The 23,701-nt window shown below is 40.9% G+C and overlaps 1 long non-coding RNA gene across 1 annotated transcript in view; it reads right to left on the bottom strand.

Moving 5' to 3' along the window:
- Positions 1-23,701, bottom strand: part of LOC140629041 (uncharacterized) — a 308,289-nt gene that overhangs the window by 137,133 nt on the left and 147,455 nt on the right. Inside the window, exon 4 of the long non-coding RNA XR_012026915.1 lies at positions 5,750-5,867. This is a non-coding gene — a long non-coding RNA (uncharacterized lncRNA). The remainder of the gene's footprint in view (positions 1-5,749; positions 5,868-23,701) is intronic.

Genomic DNA, 23,701 nt, shown 5'->3' on the forward strand with positions numbered 1-23,701 from the left:
TGCTCCTCTCAAACAGGGGGATTCATTGGTTCCTGAAAAGCCAAGGATAGACGATTTAAAAATAAATAAATAAACAAACAAGTCTTCAGTTCGAAAAATATAAAAATTACAAATAGCACTGTTGATAAATTATAACCTGACGGGGCTTCCTTGGGCCATGCTGAATTTCCTTCCATTCAGTGTCAAGTCATTTTCTTGATAGGGTAACATTAGTCACTCTCTGGAAGTAACGATAATTTTGCACATCTTTCTCAGCGAGGACATCCGCTGTCAGAATGCGGGTGGTGTCCAAACCCACAGGGTTTTTAGATCACTGGGCTACTGAGAGTTTGGAAGGTGTGCGTGCTTAGTGACCACAATTTGTTACTTGTTAATAGATCACCTTGATGTGATAAGAGCCATCAGCCAAGGGAGGCTGATCAAGCAGAAGAAAGCCTTGCTGTGCAATGCTCGAGGCCCTCTAAGGGGAAGGGCTAAGAAACATCTAAGAAAATATCACCAGATTCCTGAGCGAGGTCTGGACACGTTCCTAACGTGGACATGGCATTTCTACGTAAACAGAGGAGAAAATATCTCCATTTCCTCATTGTTTCACACTTTCACACATGATGTAACAATACACTTCAGCTTTGGCTAATCTTTTTTTTTAAGATTTTATTTATTCATTCATGAGAGACACACACAGAGAGAGAGAGAGAGAGAGGCAGAGACACAGGCAGAGGGAGAAGCAGGCTCCCTACGGGGACCTCAATGTGGGACTCGATCCCAGGACCTCGGGATCATGCCCTGAGCCGAAGGTAGGTGCTAAACTGCTGAGCCCCCCAGGCGTCCCCCGCTTTTGCTAATCTATTTTTTTTTTTGCCAATCTATTTTTAACATACACAAGACAACAGATTGATATACACAATAAGCATACACAAGTCTGTATTGTATTCTACAGCAAACACAGGTGGCTCCATAGAAAATTAGGCAAAATATATGAATACACTGAGTTTTTTTTTTTACCCCCATGGAGAAGAATTATGAATAAGTAAATGACAAGATCCTCAAAGTCATTGTTAAATTAGAAAATTGCAAATTAAAATAAAAGTGAATTTGCGTGTCAGTTTGTAGAGAGCTAACATGTCACAACACTTGATAATGGCAAGCCCTGTGGGGAGGTGACAATCCTCACTCACTTCTGATGGGAGTGTGCATTTTCACAAACAAAAGAGAAGTTGTCTTCATCCATAAGGTTGAAAATGAGCGCAACCCCTTAATTCTGTGTGGCTGTTTTCCATATATTCCTTGAGACTATCTACTGTACGCACTCAAGGAGAATTGAGACAGGATATGTGCTATAGCATGGCATGAAATGCATGAAAAAAGTACCCACAAACACTTGCAGAAAACCCTGAAAAGGACCAAAATGCCCATCAATAGAAGAAGGTTATGTTGTATGATCTATTCCTATAATATGGCACTGAATGCATCTTTAAAAAATATAGATTAGGGACGCCTGGGTGGCTCAGTGGTTGAGCGTCTGCCTTTGGCTCAGGCCTTGACCCTGGGGTCCTGGGATCGGGTCCTACATCGGGCTTCCTGCGGGGATCCTGCTTCTCCCTCTGCCTGTGTCTCCACCTCTCTGTGTGTCTCTCATGAATATATAAATAAATAAAATCTTAGATCTTATTTATATAAAATCTTATTTATCTTATATATATTATATATTATATCTTAATATAATAAATATATATCTTATAAGATTTTATATATATATATATAGAGAGAGAGAGAGAGAGAGAGACTATATCTACATGAAGTCACATGAATATTTCTCAAAAACAAATAAGTATCTTGGAGAATGGCATACATAATAAGATATATTATTTAGTGTATTTATTGATTTTATTTTTAGTTTTTTCTCAAGATTCTATTTTCAAATAATCCCTACATCCATTGTGGGGCCCGAACTCACAACCGAGATCAAGAGTTGCATGCTCCACCAACTGAGCCAGTCAGATGCCCCTTTTAGATGTTAAAATCAAAGATTTTACTGGCTTTATTATGGATATATTGACACTTAGGAGATTTATAAAAAATGCCGGGTTTGGGCACCTGGCTGGTGACTCTTGATCTCAGGGTCGTGAGTTCAATCCCCACGTCGGGTCCATAGAGATTACTTAAAAATTACACGACAAGACAAAACCCAAAAACAATAATAGTATTTTTTTTAAGAATGCTGAGTGGTTCCAACTTAATCTGTGAGGCAAGAAAAGACACAGTTTTTGGAAAGATTCAAATAGTTTTTAAAAATCTACCAAACTAAAGAAGCAAGACACAGCAAAGAGATCACTTGCATCTGTGAATCCCATACTTTCCTCTGACACTGTTTGGGGTTAGAGATAGGCCTATGTATCTGGGTATCAGAAGATCCTTCAAACCATCAATCATCAAGCATGTAAATTGAATGACCATAAAGGGCGCCCCGGGTGGCTCAGCGGTTTAGCGCCACCTTCGGCCCAGGGTGTGGTCCTGGAGACCCGGGATCAAATCCCGCGTTGGGCTCCCTGCATGGAGCCTGCTTCTCCCTCTGCCTGTGTGTCTGCCTCTCTCTCTCTCTCTGTGTCTCTCATGAATAAATAAATAAATCTTTAAAAAAATGAATGCACCATAAAATATAAACATTTGCTGGATGTACAATCTTTTTAAATGTCCCAGAAAGCTGGCAATAGATGTGGTGGGAAGGAAACATTGTATGTGAGGTTTCACCTCCAATGGAGTCCAGGGTCTTGAGGGCATGCATGTGTATGTATTTCATTTTATCACGACCACTGAATGCATTTGGCCTTTGCTCATCTCTTCCCTGCCTCCCGCTAAGGACGGGCTGCCGATGGAAGAGAGGGGTAAGCAGCAGATGCTGGCTGAGACCCTTTCATTGCAGGTGAATCGTTGGGCAAATAAAGCCAGGGTGCCATGTTTTACCTTCTTCCTGCTGCCCATCCGTCCTTTCAACCAGGCGTGCCAGCACCAACTCACCTCCGGATCTTCATTCAAGGTACAATAAAAATCCCCCTTCAACCTCAAATCTAAGCCCGCTCGCTTCAAGTGAGCTTTGCACATTGCACCAGAGTTGGGCATTGCACAAGTACACCGCACAACTGTCAGGTTTGGTTTCCCCACCGTCCTGATCCTGTATGTGCACAGCTGTGTCCTGGGTGAGGAGCGAATGGCAGGATTTCCACACCACTTGGTGGTGGGGTCTCGCTCCAATAAAGCTCCACAGTGCTGCAATTATATCTGTACGCCTAACAACTGGAAGGTAGTAGAAACTCGATAAATATTTGATGATACTGCAAATGGAAGCCAAATTTAGATGAAAGCCCACGCAGGGATAATGCCTTGTGTCCTCATGGGACGCCTTTCTATCCAGCTGCTCGGAATGGCTTGAGGTACAGACGCTGCAGGTAGAAACTTTTATAACTTGGCAGAAAGAACAAACAGCTACCGAGACCACTGACTACGTGAATTATTTCTAAAATATTCCGGACCCCTACATATGTGTCTAGCCCACAGGAAAGCGATCATAAAATGATCACTTTCTGGATCTGCAGCTGGGGAAGGGAAGGCTGGTTGTCTCAAGTGTGGTTTAGGAGATAAATATAGCAGGAAACCTAGAATTTCCTTTCTTCTTTCTTTTTGCGCGACGCAAGTTTCAAACATACGGATACACGACATGCATCAAGGAAAAACGCGACACACGGTTGCAAGAACAGAAATGAATGGAGGAAGAGCTCAATGAGGAATACAGGCAGACATGGATTGGTATTTCCTCCATCGACAGAGCATCTCTAAACAAGGGCATAATCAACCTACAGTAGCCACAGCAGCAACGGGGCATGTGCATGGGTGTGCGGCCAAAGAGGCAGATCGCAAAGCACAGGGCATTTTTAGGAGTCAGAGACAGTCCCGGACGGACAAAGGAGTACCCAGTTCATCGTCAGGGAAATTAAGACGGAGAATATAAAGTAGCACCCGAGGTGCACATGTAGGCAAGGATGTGGACGGGGGAGCATGTAGGAGCTCGTCGATGCCTTATCGCTGCTCAGTTCACTGCCATCTTCGTGCAGGTTTGAACTGAGGACCGCGTTTCTGCACCTGCTATGTACAGACACCCAACCCGGAGGACGCCAAGGGATCCACGTCACCATGACTCTACGGTGAAGAGTGGGACTCTCAGCAGACTGTGGAAATGGGGAGACTTTCAGGTTCTGGGAAAGCAAGGCTCTGTGGCCTTGGGCAGGGTACAGGCATTTGTGGCCACATCATGAGGCTACCCCGTGAAACTCCTATGGCTGTTGCCTGTTGACGTACACTCTGCGAAGTCCAGGCTGTATGGAGGAGGGATGGTCCCTGCTTCTGTCAAGGAGAGTGACAAGCCAGGGAGAAAAAGACCGCCGAAGAGTCTCATGGCACCAGAGCAGAGCCGTCTCCCCCCTTACGTACACACATCTTGTGCTGTTACCTGTGCAAACACCTGCATTCTCCCCCTTGCACTGGACAGTGGGACAATTCGAGTGTAAATAGGAATACAGAAACACTACAGACATCGCCACTTCACTACCAAGCAGCATCATAACCGTGAGGACAACCATCAGTGAGAATGGCCCTTGAGAATTTTTTGATCCCACAAAACACACAGAGCGTTGATACGTAAATTCCATAACGACTCTGTATCCATTCTCTATCCCCCAACATTGTATCCCTGCTCAAAGGTCAAAAAAATCCCATCCACATGTTGCCATTCCTCCCACCCATATGTCAGATTTCTACTATAAAGCTGTAGAACCACCCAGGACCTATACTTTGTATACTCCCAGGACAATTCAATCATACACTGCGGAACCACTTTGGCAACTTTTTACTCGATACATTTTACATCTACCGAGGTTCCTATAACAGACAGTAGCTCAGTGTCTCGATTGCTAATTATATTCTCCAAGACACTCTACTCGCCTGGAGCATCCTCATTCCTTTCGCCCTTTGTTAGATCGACGCACGCGTCACGAAGGAAATGCCGTTTTACTTTTCTCTGCATTGGGTGCCCATGAGTGAGTCTCTGTATGTGCGGAACTGGAATTGCAGCGTATAAGCGATCCAGTTTTGACGGGAGAATACGTATGTGTTAGGGAGAAGTTACACACCCACAGCGGGTTAAAAATATTCCAACGGATGCTAAGAATTTTGGGGGGCATTGATGTAGGGCTGATGCACTGCTGCTCTTGTCCGTACCCCCGACTATTTGATAAATTATGGTCCGCGGGGCTTCGCCTCTGAAGTTATTATTTACCTCTTTGCAATTACCATGTATCTGCGGGAGATACTTTGAGACCATGAGCATATTGCCTTTCTCCTCAACTCTGTGCCCAATAATTTCACCATCTACTGGGGGACATTGGCTACAATAATTATTTCTGTGGTATTTTGGCTAAAGCTGACTTTATATTGGCCTCATCCCTTCAAGAGGAATTGATTGAAATTCTTCTCTACGGTAGAGCTGTCCTGTTACCCATTTACTCATTAAATCATAGCCTATGGCTGCACAAAATCCGTTGATTTTCATGTTAACGCCAATGGGTTATCCTTCAGCCTTCTTGTTGCCCATTTCCCCAGCTTTTGATACTGAAAACTCCTTCAGTTTGGCAACTGTGTCCTTCCAACCACACGTCAGACAGATGCACATGGAGAGATATTCCACAAAACAACTTACCATTATTCTTCACAAGGATTCAGGTCACAGAAGATCACGGAAGATATAGGAGTTTCGCCACACGGGAGGAGAGTAAGTGGCCGTGACAAGTATGCCACGTGGGAGCCCAGATGAGATCCTGGAACAGGAAAAAAAAAACATATTAAAAAATGCCATTTGGGGCACGTGGGTGGCTCAGGCCATTGAGTATCGGATTCTTGGTCTCAGCTCAGGTCTTGATCTCTGGGTCATGAGCGCAAGCCCTGCACGGAGTTCCACACCGGGCGTGGAACCTGCTTAAAAATATATAGCATTTGAATTACGTGTGTAGCTTGACTAACAGCATTGTCCCAAAGGGAATTTGTGAGTTCTGCTCAATGTACCATGGTTACACAGGCAGTGTTGGATGAAGCAGAGGACGGGCAAGATGCCACGACCCCATTGCCCCGTCCAAGTCTCATGGCCAGTCTCCGTTTTTCCTAATCCACTACGCAGTTCCCGAGATTTGCTTATCTTTTGTGATGATGTATGTTTCCTATGTTTGCACCGACACTGCAATGATATTTTAAATTAAATCATATGGATGCTACTAAGGAGTATTAGGAATAAAAATCTCCTTAAATGTCGACTCTTCCCCACACATGAATCCTGTGACATTATCTGAAGTAGTCTCCTTGCAGCTTAAATAAAGAGCCGACACTTTTACTAACAAAGTGGCCTCAACAAACAAACAAAAACTTGCACATATTTTTATGTTAAGGGGGTGAAAACAAATCAAGAAACTTTGGATTCTCAATGCACCCAAACACAACTAATTCATATACACTCTGCAAAGGGTGTTTCATCAGGCAATGCGGATGCTTGATGATCACTAAGTATTATGAAGCTCATTGAATTCAGATTGAAGGTATTGTGTGACAACCGTTATCTCTGCCTTTGTTTTATTTTATTTTATTTTTTTTTTAATTTTTATTTATTTATGATAGTCACAGAGAGAGAGAGAGAGGCAGAGACACAGGCAGAGGGAGAAGCAGGCTCCATGTACCGGGAGCCCGACGTGGGATTCGATCCCGGATCTCCAGGATCGCGCCCTGGGCCAAAGGCAGGCGCCAAACCACTGCGCCACCCAGGGATCCCTCTGCCTTTGTTTTAGAGCAGCCGTCATTTTTTTTCATGATGAGAACTGTTGGGATTTGTCTCAATCTGTGCAGAGGTGACAGGAATGCCTTCAGTGTCTGGATACTTCAAAGACAGAAATGCCCAGTGCTTGCTTCTTATGTTTTCAGAATTCAGTAGAGCAGCCACCAGGTAAAAAAAGGAAAACAAAAATTGACGAAATTGCACTGAACACCCTGCTTGGGAAACGTGGGGCCCTGTTCATTTCCTGCTTTCACCTACTATTCCAAACACCTGTATTTGTCATGTCTCCTTCCCAACACAGCTGTTCAAACAGTGAAGAAAATTCAGGCCTCCCCCCTTCGTTTTGACTCTATTTCCTGTGTTCTTGGTTTCTTGCCGTACCTTTTGGTTGTATGACCCCTTTGCATTATTATAATTTTTGTTGCATGGGAGGTAATCAAATAGTTGGTTACACATGCGGCTTTGTTTCTGCCCATGAGACTTGGCTAAAGATCAAGCATCTATTTATCTGATAATATGCTCAACGTCAGGGCAGCCCCCGTGGCTCAGCGGTTTAGCGCCACCTTCGGCCTGGGGTGTGATCCTGGAGACCCGGGATGGAGTCCCACGTCATGTTACCTGCATGGATCCTGCTTCTCCCTCTGCCTCTGTCTCTCTGCCATGAATAAATAAATAAAATCTTTAAAAATATATATATGCTCAATGTCAGAAATGCTTTTAGACCCATCTACCACAAGGTCTGCGCTTGAGGAGCACTGGGGATGTAACCGTCCAGCGTTGAGGACCTTCTGCAGGATGCAGATGACATTTATAGGGTCGACACAGGTGACAGTTGAAGAGGTGATCAAAACAGCCCTCATAAAATGGAGGAGCATCATCAGTACAAGTTATTCAGTCTCAAAAGTTGTACAGGTACGATGCAAAGGGATGCGTTCCTCATCATGTGGGTGATGTGGTGCGACTTAGTGAATCGACTCAGAAATTGAGATAATGCAGCAACAGGTCAGCCATCGGGTCAAACATCACAGAAAGGAATAGAAACAGTGTGCGGTGGACACAGGTGGGGTAGAACCTGAAGACAGGTTTGAATTCGCTTTTCCTCGTCGTGCCCCGACCCTGGGCTCCTGGCCGGGCACACCTTGAAAAGCTTATGTATTTACATTCAGAGTTTCCTGTTCTCTCTTCCTATTTATCAGAGGAGGCTGGAGGGCTTCTAAAGGGCCTTTGGTCACCAGGGAGCTAGCTCAGATGTCTGGAATTTTGAACCCAAATAACATGAAACCAGCGGCATCAACTGTCGGATGTGTGACCAGGAAACTCCTGGAGGTGGGAGGTAAAAATTGGGAGACAAAGATGAACATGCCAGCGAGGATGCACCTGACATTCAGAGTATTCCATGCATCAAACCCGGTTTTTTCTCTGTGTGTGTGATGTCTCTAAAACCACTTATCTGCCTTGAAAATCCAAAACCAATTGGAAACGATGTTTCCTAAGTTTTGTTCTCTCTCCCCAACCACAACCCCCCATACAAGGAGACTTAAGTCCTGCATTTCCTGGCTATTGGAGGATTTGTGCAGGAGTCAGGACCTCTTAGTTCCCCCCTCCCCCAGCTGTGAACACAGCAGTGGACAGACAATCTGGACATCAGGGATGGTGGTTTATGACCGACGGTTCTGATTTCAGGACGACTCAAGGAATCTCCTCAGGAGAAGGAGTTCCATAAATGCTCAGATTAGCGTTCTTAGCATGGATTTTCACCCAACACATCCTCTTTGGGATGCTCCTTAATTGTGAGGAGAATCTGGTGAGTCATTAATCAATGACAGAGGGATGCGTGTCCGATGCGGCCTGCCTCCTGAATGTGTCCAACTCATCTCTTCTTTATCTTCCTGTCCTTGTAGATAAGGGTTGGCCAACGGCAATATTACCTGGGTATTTCTAGGCTACTTAAATTTACCCTGGAATAGAAGGGAACACTATCTCCATGTAGGACAATATTGTTTATGTGCAATTTGGGTGCCGAAGCTTTCCTGCTAATGCTGGGCATATTTTCAGCAAAAGCCTTTTTTATTCTTTAAACAAATATTTGCTTTACCTCTTAAGCAAAGGTTCACACAACATGGCCCTACGCTTTATGGAAATATTCACCCTCATCTGTGAAAAGTCTGAACCTAAATAAAGCTAAATTTATTTTAACAGGTACGTCTGAGATGTTTTATCTTGGGACACATGATGAAGACAGACCACGCTCACTTTTCCCATTTCTAAAAAGAAATGTGTACTTTGTTATAAATTTTGACACTTTTTCAAATTGACAGGTTGCCTCATTGCGAATAAAAACATTCTATGTTTCGATGGCCAGGAGGGATATATTGAAACTTAAAAGGACTGATGGGAAGCCCGAACCAGCTAATGAAAAAATACTTTGCAGATGGTTCAAAATCTTTGTATTCTTACGAATCGGTTGTGTGCAAACTAACTTTCATGTGCCTCGATCAATAAATGACAGGTTCTGGGTGTTCAGGGAGACAGTCGTGATGACAACCACGTCTCTCTTACTAGCCAGAGGCCTTGACAATTCATTTCTTCATTACTACCTTTCTCAGAAGCCAGATTGAGAAGAAACCTAATGTTCCCTGAATTCAAAATGAGACTCTAGAAGGCATCTCCCCAAAATAGGTTTCGGTAGATGGGGACACGGGTAGGTGGGGACATCCGTCTTCCAAATTGTCCGTCGTCACAGAAGAGGCCAGAGTATTACTAAGAGATTGGCTGCAGTAAACACTGTAGCACAAGAGCCAGATCAAAACACAATGTTCTCATCTCAAAGTGCATTTCTTATTTTTAAAATTTTTTTTTATTCATAAGAGACACACAGAGAGAGGCAGAGACACAGGCAGAAGGAGAAGCAGGCTCCGTCTGGGGAGCCTGATGTGGGACTCGATCCCAGGACCCTGGGATCATGACCTGAGCCAAAGGTAGATGCTCAACCACAGAGCTACCCAGGTGCCCCTCAAAATGGATTTTTTCCACAAAAGGGAGGAAGGCATTTATCCCCATCTTGCAAAGTTTGTTTCTACCATTTTGCGATCTTTAACATTAGAATTTCAGAAATTCCTCCAAGGACCCCTAGGATTTCTGTTCATATCCCTCCAAAATAATAAAACCACTTTGAAATGTTCTCTTTTAGAGATTTGCTCAAGTGCCTTATGTTGGTGTCTGATTTGGCTTCCCTACCACATTTCCCCCAAAAGTCTCCTTATTCACGGGCTTTCTTTTTCCCCCTGCAGTGAGAAGCAAGACATTAATGGAGGAAAAATGCAAAGCATGATAAAGAAGTTGCCATGGTTTCCCAGATCCCCACCAGCTACGGTATCTAAAATTATGAGAAGTCGGAGTGCCTGGATGGCTCAGCTGGTTGATCATGTCTTCAGCTCAGGTCATGATCTCAGGGTCCTGGGATTGAGTCCCACATCCGGCTCCCTGCTCAGTGCGGAGCCTGCTTCTTCCTCTTCCTCTACTGCTCCTCCTGCCTGTGCACTATTTCTCTCAAATTAATAAAAAATAATCCCAGAGGGAGCTCAAGATCCTGACCTGAGTCAAAGGCAGACGCTTAACCGACTGAACCACCCGGGTGCCCCTACTATTGTTTTTTTGAAAAAGATTAATCATGCTTATTACATTTGGGGGATGATAAACAGTTCAAGAAGATTGTTGGATGGTGTTACATATTTTTAAGTAAGCCTACTTAAAAGAAAAATGAAGAGAGAGACAAATCCATACAGTATAGTGTTTGCACACAGCTCAGATATGAACCCACCCTTACCTGGTGCATTTGTTTTCCACAAAGGAATAATTACTAAATGAAAATTAATTCTTGGGCAGCCTGGGCAACTCTCAGCAGTTTAGCGCCGCCTTTAGCTCAGGGCATGACCCTGGAGACCAGGGATCGAGTCCCACATCGGGCTCTCTGCATGGGGCCTGCTTCTCCCTCTGCCTGTGTCTCTGCCTCTCTCTCTGTATCTCTCATGAATAAATAAATAAAATCTTAAAAAAAAAAAAGAGTATAAATAAATAAATAAATAAATAAATAAATATTAATTCTCCATGAACCAAACCATGTTGATGGAGAAACAAAGTCTTTTAAACAAGTAGTAAAGGGGAAACTTGATATTCCTAGGAAGAAATGTCATGTAAAGCAATTGTCCTTATTACAAATCACTGGACATGCCATATATACCTACATATAGAGATGATAGATGATAGATAGATAGATAGATAGATAGATAGATAGATAGATAGATAATAGATATAGATGAATGGAAAGGGGGATCCCTGGGTGGCGCAGAGGTTTGGCGCCTGCCTTTGGCCCAGGGTGCGATCCTGGAGACCCGGGATCGAATCCCACGTCAGGCTCCCGGTGCATGGAGTCTGCTTCTCCCTCTGCCTATGTCTCTGCCTCTCTCTCTCTCTCTCTCTGTGACTATCATAAATAAATAAATAAAAAATTAAAAAAAAGATAGATAGATAGACAGCAAATGATGATAGGTGATTGGGTGGGTTGACGGATGGATGGATGGATGGATGGATGGATGGATGGATGGATGATGGATGGATGGATGGGCATGCAGCTGGGTGGATAGATAGATAGATGATAGAATCGATGGATAGATAGGTAGATGGATGGATGGATAGATGGATGGATGGATAGATAGATAGATAGATAGATAGATAGATAGATAGATAGATATACAGGTAGATCTTTACCAAGAGGCACTCACCAACATGAATCAGTGAATTCAATTGTTACCACTCAATCGAATTACTTGTGTCCACTTTAAAGTTACACACTTTCCAAGTCGGTATATTTAAATAATGTCGAATATGGGCAGCCCCAGTGGCTCAGCGGTTTAGCGCCGCCTTCAGTCCAGGGCGTGATCCTGGAGACCCGGGATGGAGTCCCACGTCAGGCTCCCTGCATGGAGCCTGCTTCTCCCTCTGCCTGTGTCTCTGCCTCTGTGTGTGTGTGTGTGTCTCTCTCATGAATAAATAAAGAAAATCTTAAAAATAAATAATAATAATGTTGAATATAATAGTCCTCTATCAGAAAGGGTAGAGAATTTCGTAGCCTGCACACAGTTTAGCTACACAATCTGCTAAACTGTAACTTTTGTTTGGGCAGGGAAACTTTTTTTCTTCCTTTGGAAAACTTCAGTTCTAATTGCTGTATTGGAGCGATTCTTCTTAAGTATACGATATATAAGAGTTTCGGCTGCATGAACAAATACCTAAATGCTTCACCATACACTTTCCCTCATTTATTCCATATACAGAACCAAAGAAATTACAAAGGGTAAATCTATGTGTATCTATCTAGATATTGTATTTATATATGTGCATAAACAAGTGATAGGTCATGGGAGTGCATGCTGGACATTTCCTAAGAACTGATTTCATCCTATGACAGGAGCTGGTCCTCAATCATGAAGATTCAGGAACCCGAGTTTACAAATGCAAAGTATTGCAAAGTAGAGCCGTGGTTACAGAGGAAGAGAACTGAAAATGACCAATGATCATGAGTGACACATACACGACGTCAGGATGCCAACATATTAACTTGTAATGCATGCCTCTCACTGAAAGTGGAATATTAAAAGAAAATTCTCAAAAAAAAAAAAAAAGAAAATTCTCCATCAGTAGGCAGACTTCAATGGCTAGCAAAAGGATCACCTGAATTTTCTTCCCCCATAAACGTAGAGCTGGTTTAGTGATCGAAATTCTCTTAATAAGCCTGATTCCGATAATCCCGTGGAGTCTCCTGCAGAATAAAGGGTCTGGTAAACGGGCCTGTGATGTGTGACACGGTTATGCGGACGGGTTCTGTGTTCTTTCCCTATTCAGTCCAAGTTTTCCTTCTGAGGGGCACAGAATATCCCTAAGCAGGCTAATAGGTTGCATCTACATTAAATACACTGAGTAGATTGAAATAGGATCATCCATTGCGTTTAGTGGGACTTCGTATCTTCATGTTCTCTCGAGATGCTCAGGTCTCATTTCTGGAGGATGACATGTTTCTCGCCAATCTGAGTTTTCTAATTACTTAGGGGGGAAAAAGAATCTCACTCCTCCATCCATGGAGCAGCTCCAGCTTGTAAAATGGCCTCATGCATATCCCTTCCATTTGTGCGTTTAAACCGTTTTTGTTCAGTTCCCCGCCTAAATTGTTGACTAATCTGGCTGTGCTCTGTTAAGCAGCTGACACATTTTAGTCGTATGTGAAACGACCCTCATATTCATTTGTAGTGGAGGAGTTGTTAGGCACTTTATGACCCTTCTGGATGTAAGATACAATAAAATTGGAGGTCATTATCATTACGAGGATCATCTTCCCTCTTTGGAATGGCTCCTGGCATTCCGAATTTCTAAGCAATCCCTGTAACCTTCTCTCCAACCACAAAGTCAACTGCCCATCCAAGGGCCCAAGTCAACACGCCATTAGGAGAGAAATTCCTCTGCTATTGAACTTGATCAACAGGATTAAAAAGCTTAAAGAGGCATCATTTCACCTACACTATCACACATATTTTAATCGGGTGCAAAGTTTAGAAGTGTCCGTGCTGGGGAAAGCTTACATTCTGCTCTCTGCTGGTGTTAGAGGGACAAAAGGCAGCAGGTGAGCCTTCTGGGATACAGCCAAGGTTGCTGTAACCTTGAGGTGATCACTGGGACCCAAGAAATAGCTTTGGAAGAAAGCCTACATCGTTCTGCAAGAACAAGAATGGAAAAACTTGGGGGATCCTGCCTTTGATCAAGGCCTGATGTTAGGGGAAGGGAAGAGGGCATCGCGGCAAACATAGTACACCTTGAGAGAAAGAAGAGTCTCTGCAGGTGACACAGGTGCAAGATGAGGACTTCAAGGCTGGGAAAGAGCTATTTTGAGGAGAATTTTTGGTAGACACAGAAGGATTTATATTCAGGTCTTTGTGTCTAGGCCTGCTGACCACGGGTCTGTGCCTCTTGGAATAATAATGAGGCCACAACCTATTATTATCAGTCTAGGCAGAGTATATACTTCAAGTAGCACAGAGACAATTGCTTCAGTGCATGGATCAAAATCCTCTTTCTTTATCATTTGTCCTTTGCAAGACCTTCATGTTCCTTTTCTTTCTTTTTTAATAGACTTGATGTTTTTTAGAGCAGTCTGAGGTTCATGGCAAAATTGAGGGGAAGGTAGAGGGATTTCCCAAACACCCTCTGCCAGAACTTATGCACGGCTCCTCCCATTATCAACATTCCCACCAGATGGTGCATTGACTACAACCCATGAACCTGCATCAACACGTCATCATCACCCAGCATCTATCGTTTCCGTTAGGATTCACTCCTGGTGTTGTGCATTTTGTGAGTTTTGATGAATGCATGATGGCATACATGCACCATCGGAGCACCACACACACCTTTTCTTTAAAAGCCATGAAGGAAAAAAAAATTAAAAATTAAAAAATTAAATAAATAAATAAATAAATAAATAAATAAATAAATAAATAAATAAATATAAAAGCCATGAAGGGTCTCTCGGAGAATTTAAGAGAAAAATACAGAGTGTCGTGCTGATGGATATCAGGAAACTGAGCAATCGTTGGAAAAGAAGAGAAAGAAACATCTCTACGTGACTCCAAAAAATGGTGAAGCAAGTCATGCATATTAAACAGGCCATTACTAAACCCTCCATTCCATGGATAGTTGAGCTATCAATTTCAAAGAATTTAAAATTTGCCCACGTTAGTTACCGTCTTTAATTTCATTATTTCTGGGGGTGCCTGGGTGGCTCAGTGGTTGAGCATCTGCCTTTGGCTCAGGTCGTGATCCTGGGGTCCTGGGATTGAGTCCCACAACAAGGATCACCATGAGGACTTGTCTCTCCCTTTGCGTGAGTCTCTGCCTCTCTCTGTGTGTCTCATGAATAAATAAATAAAATATTTTTTAAAAATTCATTATTTCTGTTTATAGGGGCATGGCCACCATGTTGGTCAAATCTCTCAACAATGAAATGGTGTGTCTCTACTCCCACATTTTCCTAAGTGCTATATAGTGTTTCTATACCAATAGTCAATCCGCTACATAGTATTTCTTTTTTTTTTTTTACATAGTATTTCTTACGGAAAAAGTAATATATGCTTTCTAACATCTGTTATTTACATCCTGATGGTCTAGCTTTGTTTTTTTAGTTGTTACTTCATGTCTAGAATCCAGTTTTGTAGTCCCGGAGATTTAAATAAGGGGAGGATTAAAATTGCTACCGTGGGCATTTCCCCAAAATGCCAACAGAAGTTCATCAATTTAGGGATTTTTTGCACCCTGAGCTATAAAAGGTGAAAACCCAACCTGATCCTTGACCTAGGGATGGCTCAGCTCCAAAATGCTAATCCTAGCCAACTCCTCCTCTCAAGTGTTTTTAAGGAATTCAACCATGGGAAAAATTATTAAGTATGATGAAAATATCAGAGATTTGCCAGAAGGTGTGACTTTATCACCACAGCCGTCTGGCCTTATAAGCATCTAGATAGTGGAGTAGGTAGGTGTAAAAACAGAGCAGGGTAAATACCAAATAAGTCGCTAAGGAGGGTACAGAACACAGTTACCCATAATAAAAAATAAACCAAAGCAACATAAAGGTCAGTTCATGTGGTCTTAAAAGTGAGATTTTCATGAATTTCTGGTAAAAGGCCAAAATTGGGTTCTCTTTCATTTTTAATGTCTCTTTCCTAAGAACTCCACGGAGAGAGAAACCATCACAAATCACAATCTAGCCATGTCTTCTGCTTGTTTTGAGACCTGTGCATCTCTGATCCTTTGAAAGGACTTTACAATTTACTTATTTATTTCAGTTTCTGTTGATTCCACAGCCGGTATGTCAAACAAGTGAGTTTTTTTTTTTTTTCTTCATTTTATGATAGTCACACAGAGAGAAAGAGAGGCAGAGACACAGGCAGAGGGAGAAGCAGGCTCCATGCACCAGGAGCCCGATGTGAGATTCGATCCCGGGTCTCCAGGATCGCGCCCTGGGCCAAAGGCAGGCGCCAAACCACTGCGCCACCCAGGGATCCCAACAAGTGAGTTTTTAACTTTATGGGAGACAACTTCTGTCTTCAACATGTGGGATGATGAATATTTCCAAAGGACTACTGGTGCTGGGTCGCCTCTCACATCAAACGCTGGCTTTATCTACATGTTCATAGAATCTATCACCCCAACTCAATGCTTTTCATTAACGCTGGAGTCTTATCAATAGTAATTTATAATGTGGCCAAGCTCTGTTGAACTTGCTGCTGGATCTGTGAATAATCTAACTCTGCACAGATTATTACCCTTGATACATTTACTTATAATTTACTTGCAATCACTTCTACAATACCGAGAAAAAGGTCCTAAATTGTACGTCGACTCATGCATACCAACATATTAATCAGCATATCGACATGTGGATATACTAGCACGTTTATACGTATCATGTTATTCTATATATATCAACATTACATGGCAATATTGTAAATAGGTTATCATAAAACTATATATATTTATATATCATACAAAGCATATATATTTATATATTATATTTATTCTATGTATATCAATATAATATGGCAGTATTGTAAATAGGTTATCATGCAAACTATATATATTTATAGAGAGAGATATATAAATACAAAGCCAATCGCAGTTTCTGAGATTATGGAAGACTGAAACACAGGAATTTAACTTTTTTTTTTTTTTTATCCCACATCTTAGTGCGTTTGAACGTTTTCTTTTCCGTAACGAGTTACTGAATCTCAAGTAAATTGTTTAAGTGCTCCAAGATTGAATCTGGGCTCCAAGCTACTCCTAATGTATCACCATTTATTCATTTTCCATTTCAATCTGGGGGCACTTGTTTAGCTGTATTAACTTTGAAACCGTTGCACAGAATGAAATGTAATTTTGCTACCAGTCACGATTGAACAAACTGATACTTTCAACACCAAGAAAACCATCTGCCGATCCGCACAGTTTATTAATGGGATTCTGATGGCAGGCTTTTCATGATCATTAAGAACAAATTTTATTTTAAAATCCAATTCCCCACCACCATCTTCGGAATAAACTTTGAAGAAACCAACCAAGTTGTAAAACAAAACAAAAAAACAACAACAAAAAACAGCATCTGAACATGCAAGCTATAGGGGGAAAGGATACAAAAGGAGAGAAAGAAAGAGCAGGTAACCTCCTGAAGGAGGTGGTAAGAGATTCCGGTCACCAATCCCATTGTGAGGAGGGGGCTTTCCCCCCCACCATGGATTCCACTCAGTTCTTACACACCTACAGAGACAGCAACTGGTCCCACAGATTGGGGCTCAGCCTTACCCCACTCAAACACCAGTCTCAAATCCGAGTTCTCACCTGTGCTTCTGGCCCACCAGCTACAGATGGGAGCATCCCACGACCCCCTCCTCCGGTTGAGTTAATCTCCTAGAACGGATCCCAGAGTTTAGGGAAACCTGTTACTTACCCCATGGCCGGTTGATTATAACAGGATGTAACTCAGGAGCAGCCAGATGAAGAGATGCATGAGGCCAGGTGTGGGGAAACGGTGCACAGCTCCCGTGGCCTCCCCGGGTGCACCTCGGGCCCCAAACCTGCTCAAGTCTGCTGATCCGGAAGCTCTCTGAACCCCTTCCTCCTGGGTTTCTAGGGAGGCTTCACAACAGAGGCAGCATTGATTCCTTGGCTATTGGCCACTGAGTCACCTTCCAGCCCCTCCCTCTCCACAGAGGTCAAGGGGTGCAGCAGAAAGTTGCAAACAAAAAAAAACAAAAAAAAAAAAAAAAAAAGGAAAAGAAAGTTGCAACCCTCCCAGCACCAGGCTGGTTCCCCTGGCAACCAGCCCCCATCCTAAAGTCACCTCATTAACTTAACAAAAGACACCTTTCCTGCTCCCGCCACAGGAAATACCAAGGGTTTTAGGAGCAGGGTCCCAGAAACAGGGGTGGAGATCAAACTCAGATTCTTCTAAATCACAAGTATTTGCTTCCTTCCTCTTTCAAACCCCCTGAGGCCAAATTCAGGCAAATGCTTTTTGTTTCAAGGAAAAAAATATATTGCAAAACATGCTTGTTTAAAATATTGAAGGTGCCTATAAAATAAATCCTCAGCCTTAGGTGAGGAGCACAACAATGTCCTGCTGATCAGGAAACTTTTCTCATTTTATTGGTAGTGATTGTTTCTAATCAATGCAGTTTTTTCTTAGCAAATATGGTTTGGGAGATACTTGTACTCAGGCGTCTGTTGAGATTTGCTTTGTGATCTAATTCATGGTCCGTTTTAAAAATTCTATCTTTCTGCTTCCAGCCAATTATATGTGTAGTTTTATACTTACCAGACAAAGTGTGTTAATCTAGCTGGGTTTGTTTTTTTCTATTTTTCCAATTGGCCTGGTAACAAAGGACAGTCTGACTATGTTGATTGCTTTGTCTATGTTTCCAGACAGATTTTTTTTTGCCTTCATATTTTATAGCCGTATTATTTGTTGCATCCAAGTTTAGATTCCACATAAAACATGTTACTGTAATAGCTACCTCCTTATCTTGAAGTTATTTAGCTGATATTAATACAATTATACTAGTTTTGCTTTGGTTGGCCATTGCCTCTCTACTACTTTTATTTTATTTAAGATTTTATTTATTTATTCATGAGAGAGAGACACACACACACACAGAGGCAGAGACACAGGCAGAGGGAGAAGCAGGCTCCATGCAGGGAGCCCGACGTGGGACCTGATCCCGGGTCTCTTGGATCACACCCTGGGCTGAAGGCAGCGCTAATCCACTGAGCCACCCGGGCTGCCCTACTACTTTTGTATAAATCTTTTGGGTCCTTATATTTTAGATGTGTTTTTGGGTTTTGTTTTGTTTTTTTGAATGTGTATATACTTGTTTTTCTGGAAATGCTGCCCTTTTTCTCATGACTTCATCAAATAGGACTGAATATTTTTTTAAAGAACAATACATTTAAGAATTAAATTTGAACATCAGTTGGAGAATTGGTTAAGAAAAGTGCTTCCTTAAAAAATAAAAAAGTGCTTCTTTTTACATAGCATTTCTCTCCGTAAAATGCTCTTTCTTTTGTTACCTCAAGTTAGATTAATAAATTCCTTGTTCCTTTGTGTGATACCCTAAAAATTACCACATAAATTTTGAAAACATATCAAGGACAAATTGTAGCCCCCACTTAACATGCTGATACCATACATTTATATCAATCAGGCTCATTGTTTTTTAACAAAGTAAGCAAAAATGCTAACACATACAAAATACATATAAAAACTGTAGGTTGGGGCAGAGGAATGAGGCTCCAGGAAGATTTGGGTCAGATGACAAGCCTGTTTTCCCTCTCGTGATTATTAGTTGAAAACTGTCAAAGTTAAAAATCATGCTTCTGCTTTTTTACCTCTCATACTAAGATCTGCAATATAATCAAAATTCATTTTTGTCCATGGTATGAGATACAAGTCCATATTCTATTTTTCGCTTTTGCTATATCCAAACTTTCTGTCTTTGGTCCTCTCTATGCTGCCTCTTTGTCATTCACTGAGTGACAATATATATCTGCCTCTTGTCCTCAATGCACCATTATTTTCCACGGATCTGCGTGTCCTTTTTTGCATTGATAATACACTGCTGCAATATGGTAATAATCACCCCATGGTGTAAATTCTTTATATTTCTTATTTATGAAAATGTCTTACCAATTCATTGCACTTGTCATTTCCATTATAGTTTATCATTGACATCACTTTTTACAGAAACTTTGCTTTAAGTTTGATTTTGAATCCAGAGATAAATTTGAAGAGATTTGACATCTTTTTACAATAAATGTTTAAATATATAGAAACTAAGGCTCAGAATGAGCAATAGATTCTTTAACCCACTGCAAATCATTCAACGCATCAATGTTTTAAAAATTAACTGAGATTTTAAATATGTAGGCTTAGGGGATCCCTGGGTGGCTCAGCGGTTTAGCGCCTGCCTTTGGCACAAGGTGTGATCCTGGAGTCCAGTCCGACGTTGGGCTCCCAGCATGGAGCCTGCTTCTCCCTCCTTCTGTGTCTCTGCCTCTCTCTCTCTCTATGTCTATCATTCATAAATAAAATAAATAAATAAATCTTTATAAATAAATAAATAAATAAATAAATAAATAAATAAATAATAAATATAGGCTAGTGTAATAAAATAAATGCACATTATAAAAAAGGCTTTAGGGTCCTCTGGGTGGCTGAGGGGTTGAGCATCTGCCTTAGGCTCAGGGCATGTCCTGGGATCAAGTCCCTCATCGGGCTCCCTGCATGGAGCAGCCTGCTTCTCCCTCTATGTCTGCCTCTCTCTGTGTGTGTCTCTCAACAACATATAAGAAAATCTTTTTATTTTTTTTTAATTTTTTTTTTATTTATGATAGTCACACAGAGAGAGAGAGGCAGAGACACAGGCAGAGGGAGAAGCAGGCTCCATGCACCGGGAGCCCGACATGGGATTCGATCCCGGGTCTCCAGGATCGCGCCCTGGGCCAAAGGCAGGCGCCAAACCACTGCGCCACCCAGGGATCCCTAAGAAAATCTTTTAAAAAATAAAAATTTAAAAAGGACTTATTCTAAAATCAGGGTATATTACCTATAATTTACTTGAGTTTAGTAAAATATCCATTTTAAGTCTGCTTTGTTAAAACTTGCACTGCTTTATGTGTTAATACCAAATACAAAGTCTCATTAACTTTTGAAAAAAAAATAATGGTGGAAACAGTTCATTGACTTTTATGTCTGAATTTGAGCTTTTCCCTATTGAGTAACTACTGAGTTTTCAAAGTAAAGCCACTGATAATACTTCAGGGAAAAATGAGATTGGTGGAATCTGATAGAGCAAGAATATAAACAAGAGTACCAATGCTGCTGAAGAAGAACCACAATCCATATCATGAGAAGAAAAAAAAAAAAAGAAGAAGAAGAAGAAACAGGACCTCACAAAATCAGAAAAAAAGAGAAGCCCATGACCTTCACATTACATGTGACCTAAAAAGTCTACTCATCAGATTGGGGAACCTCACTCATTAAAGAAAACTATATTACCGTGCTTGTTATCCAAGACACGAGACAGTGCTCCATTTTTCAAGTCATAGATCTGGGATACATTAAATTTGATTTTGTAGTTTTTTTATGTGGGGATTACCTGGCGACAAAAAGTGATGGTTCTGATAATCCCAGAGCAAAACTGGAAGCTTATCGTCTTGTTTACCACAAGAGTCAGGTAGACATGAAAATCTGATCTGATCATGGATATCCATGCTGGGGAAAAAAATACTGTTTTTTAAAAATTATGACATTCTTTCACTATTATCTCCAAGCTTGCTATGACATTGTTTGCATCTGGTTGATATGTAATGAGAAACCTGTTAATCTTTGTGAATTTGTAACCAACAAAGGGCCATCCATTGACATGTTAACCAAATTACTAATCCATGCATTTTTTTTAAATCCATGCATTTTTCCCCCTTTCCTTCAACTATTTGAAGGTATTAAAGCAAGGACTTCCAACAGTTATGAAGAATTTTGGAGGAAAAGATCTTGTCAAAAAAAAAAAAAAAGATCTTGTCTTTTGTTTTAAAGGACTTCCAACATTATTTTCTTATGCATATTGATTTATAAACCACATATTTCAGGGTCACCTGGCTGGCTCAGTCGGTAGAGCATTATAACTCTTGATCTTGCAGCTATGAGTTCAACCCCTATGTTGGGTGTGGGGTTTACTTAATTTTTTATTTTTATTTTTATTTTTATTTTTTTAAGATTTTATTTATTTATTCATGAGAGACATACAGAGAAAGAGAGGCAGAGACACAGACAGAGGGAGAGGCAGGCTCCATGCAGGGAGCCTGACGTGGGACTCGATCCCAGGTCTCCAGGATCAGGCCCTGGGCTGAAGGTGGCACCAAACCGCTGAGCCACCTGGGCTGCCCCTTAATTTTTTTTTTAAATTCATATATTTTAAGTAATCACAACTAAGGTAGAGACAATATATCAACAGTATATGTTCATGAAATTTAAATATTCTATCTTACGGGAGATGGTCAGATTTGGTATGTAAACAAATAAAAATCATTATTGTTCACTTCAATTTTTATACCATTTTTTTATACCATACCATTTTATACCATTTCCCTGATTTATCATTGCTACAAATTATTTAGCTAATTTTTTGGAATCCACATATATTCATATAAATGTGGGAGGTTTCTTAACTCACATTTAAAATTTTTTTTTCACATTTTAAATTTAAAATACTAAAGCATGAAACTTCTTATTGACTTTATAAAAGTTGGATTAATTGTTGACTGTCATTAAATTTTTATAGTTATTTTTCTGAAAATATAGCATATGGCACTTTATACCATGTAATGGAAGACTTTCTTGCTTTTTATATTTTTTTCTGTAATATTTCTAACAAAATATGTGCCCTGTGATTTGCTTTTTACTCTCAAAACAGCTATACTATATGTTTTCCTTTTTCTCTCTCTACATTCCCCTGGGCAGGGAAGGTTAGTCATGGTTCAATCTGGCATTTAATTATTCCTCCTGTAAACTTTATGATCTCAGAGTTGATTAGGAAAGTTCATATAGCAAATTTTAAGTGAGAAGTTGTAAATAAGTTTAGATTCATTAAAGTGAGATGATTTTTTTTTTCCAGAACCCATGCTGGGGAATAGTCTGCATTTCCCTTGCATCATTATTTTCCATAATTTAATGTTTACCATATTTTGTATTATGAAAGTGATATACGTCCATTAGAAAAACAAAACAAAGGGCGCCTGGCTGGCTCAGGAGGTTAAGTGTCTGCCTTCATTTGGTTCAGATCTTGATCCGGGGTTCCTGGGATCCAGCTGGACTCAGGCTCCCTGCTCAGCGGGGAGTCTCCATCTCCCTCTGCTCCTCTCCCAGCTGGAGGTTTTTCTATCTCAAATAAATAAATAAAATCTTAAAAAAAAGAAAAAAAAGAAAAACATAAAATAAAAACAGTCAAATGTTTTTCTCACATATTTTTACGTGCAGAATGTATGTGGATTAATATATAATAAAATATGTGATCCAACCATTATACACTTTTGCTTCTATATAATATATTTCTGTCAGGGAATATGTACACTATCTTTAAAAAAATAATCTCTACTCCCGACATGGGGCTCAAACTCAAAACCCTGAGGTCAAGTCCCATGCTCTACCAGTTAAGCCAGCCAGGCACCTCAACAACACTATTCTTGATTAGTATCATTTGATATGAATATTCCACAATTCATTATTAAATCAGTGCTCCATTTGGGGGCACCTGGCTGGATCAGTCTGAAGAGCAAGCGACTCTTGATCTTGGAGTCTTCAGTTTGAGCCCCATGTGTAGAGATTACTTATATGAGAAAAACTTCAAAAATAAGTTAATTAAATGAATGAATGAATAAAAATCAATGCTCCATTTTAAGATATCTTACATGGTTCCTAGTTTTGAATATTATAATTAAAATGAAATGAAGTACTTGCTATCCAAAATGGTGGACATTCTTAGTTCTTTCTTTAAATAGTTTTTTTTTTTAAGATTTTATTTACTTATTCATGAGAGACATAGAGACAGGGGCCGAGACACAGGCAGAGGGAGAAGCAAGTACCCCGCCCCCTCAAATTTTTTTTATTTGAAGAGCTCTTGAACTCTACATCATGAAAGGTAACATGGACACATTTAATTGCATTAAAATTAAGAAGTTTCA

The sequence above is a fragment of the Canis lupus genome, chromosome Y (assembly GCF_048164855.1).
Source record: "Canis lupus baileyi chromosome Y, mCanLup2.hap1, whole genome shotgun sequence".
In the NCBI taxonomy this organism is placed as follows: Eukaryota; Metazoa; Chordata; class Mammalia; order Carnivora; family Canidae; genus Canis; species Canis lupus.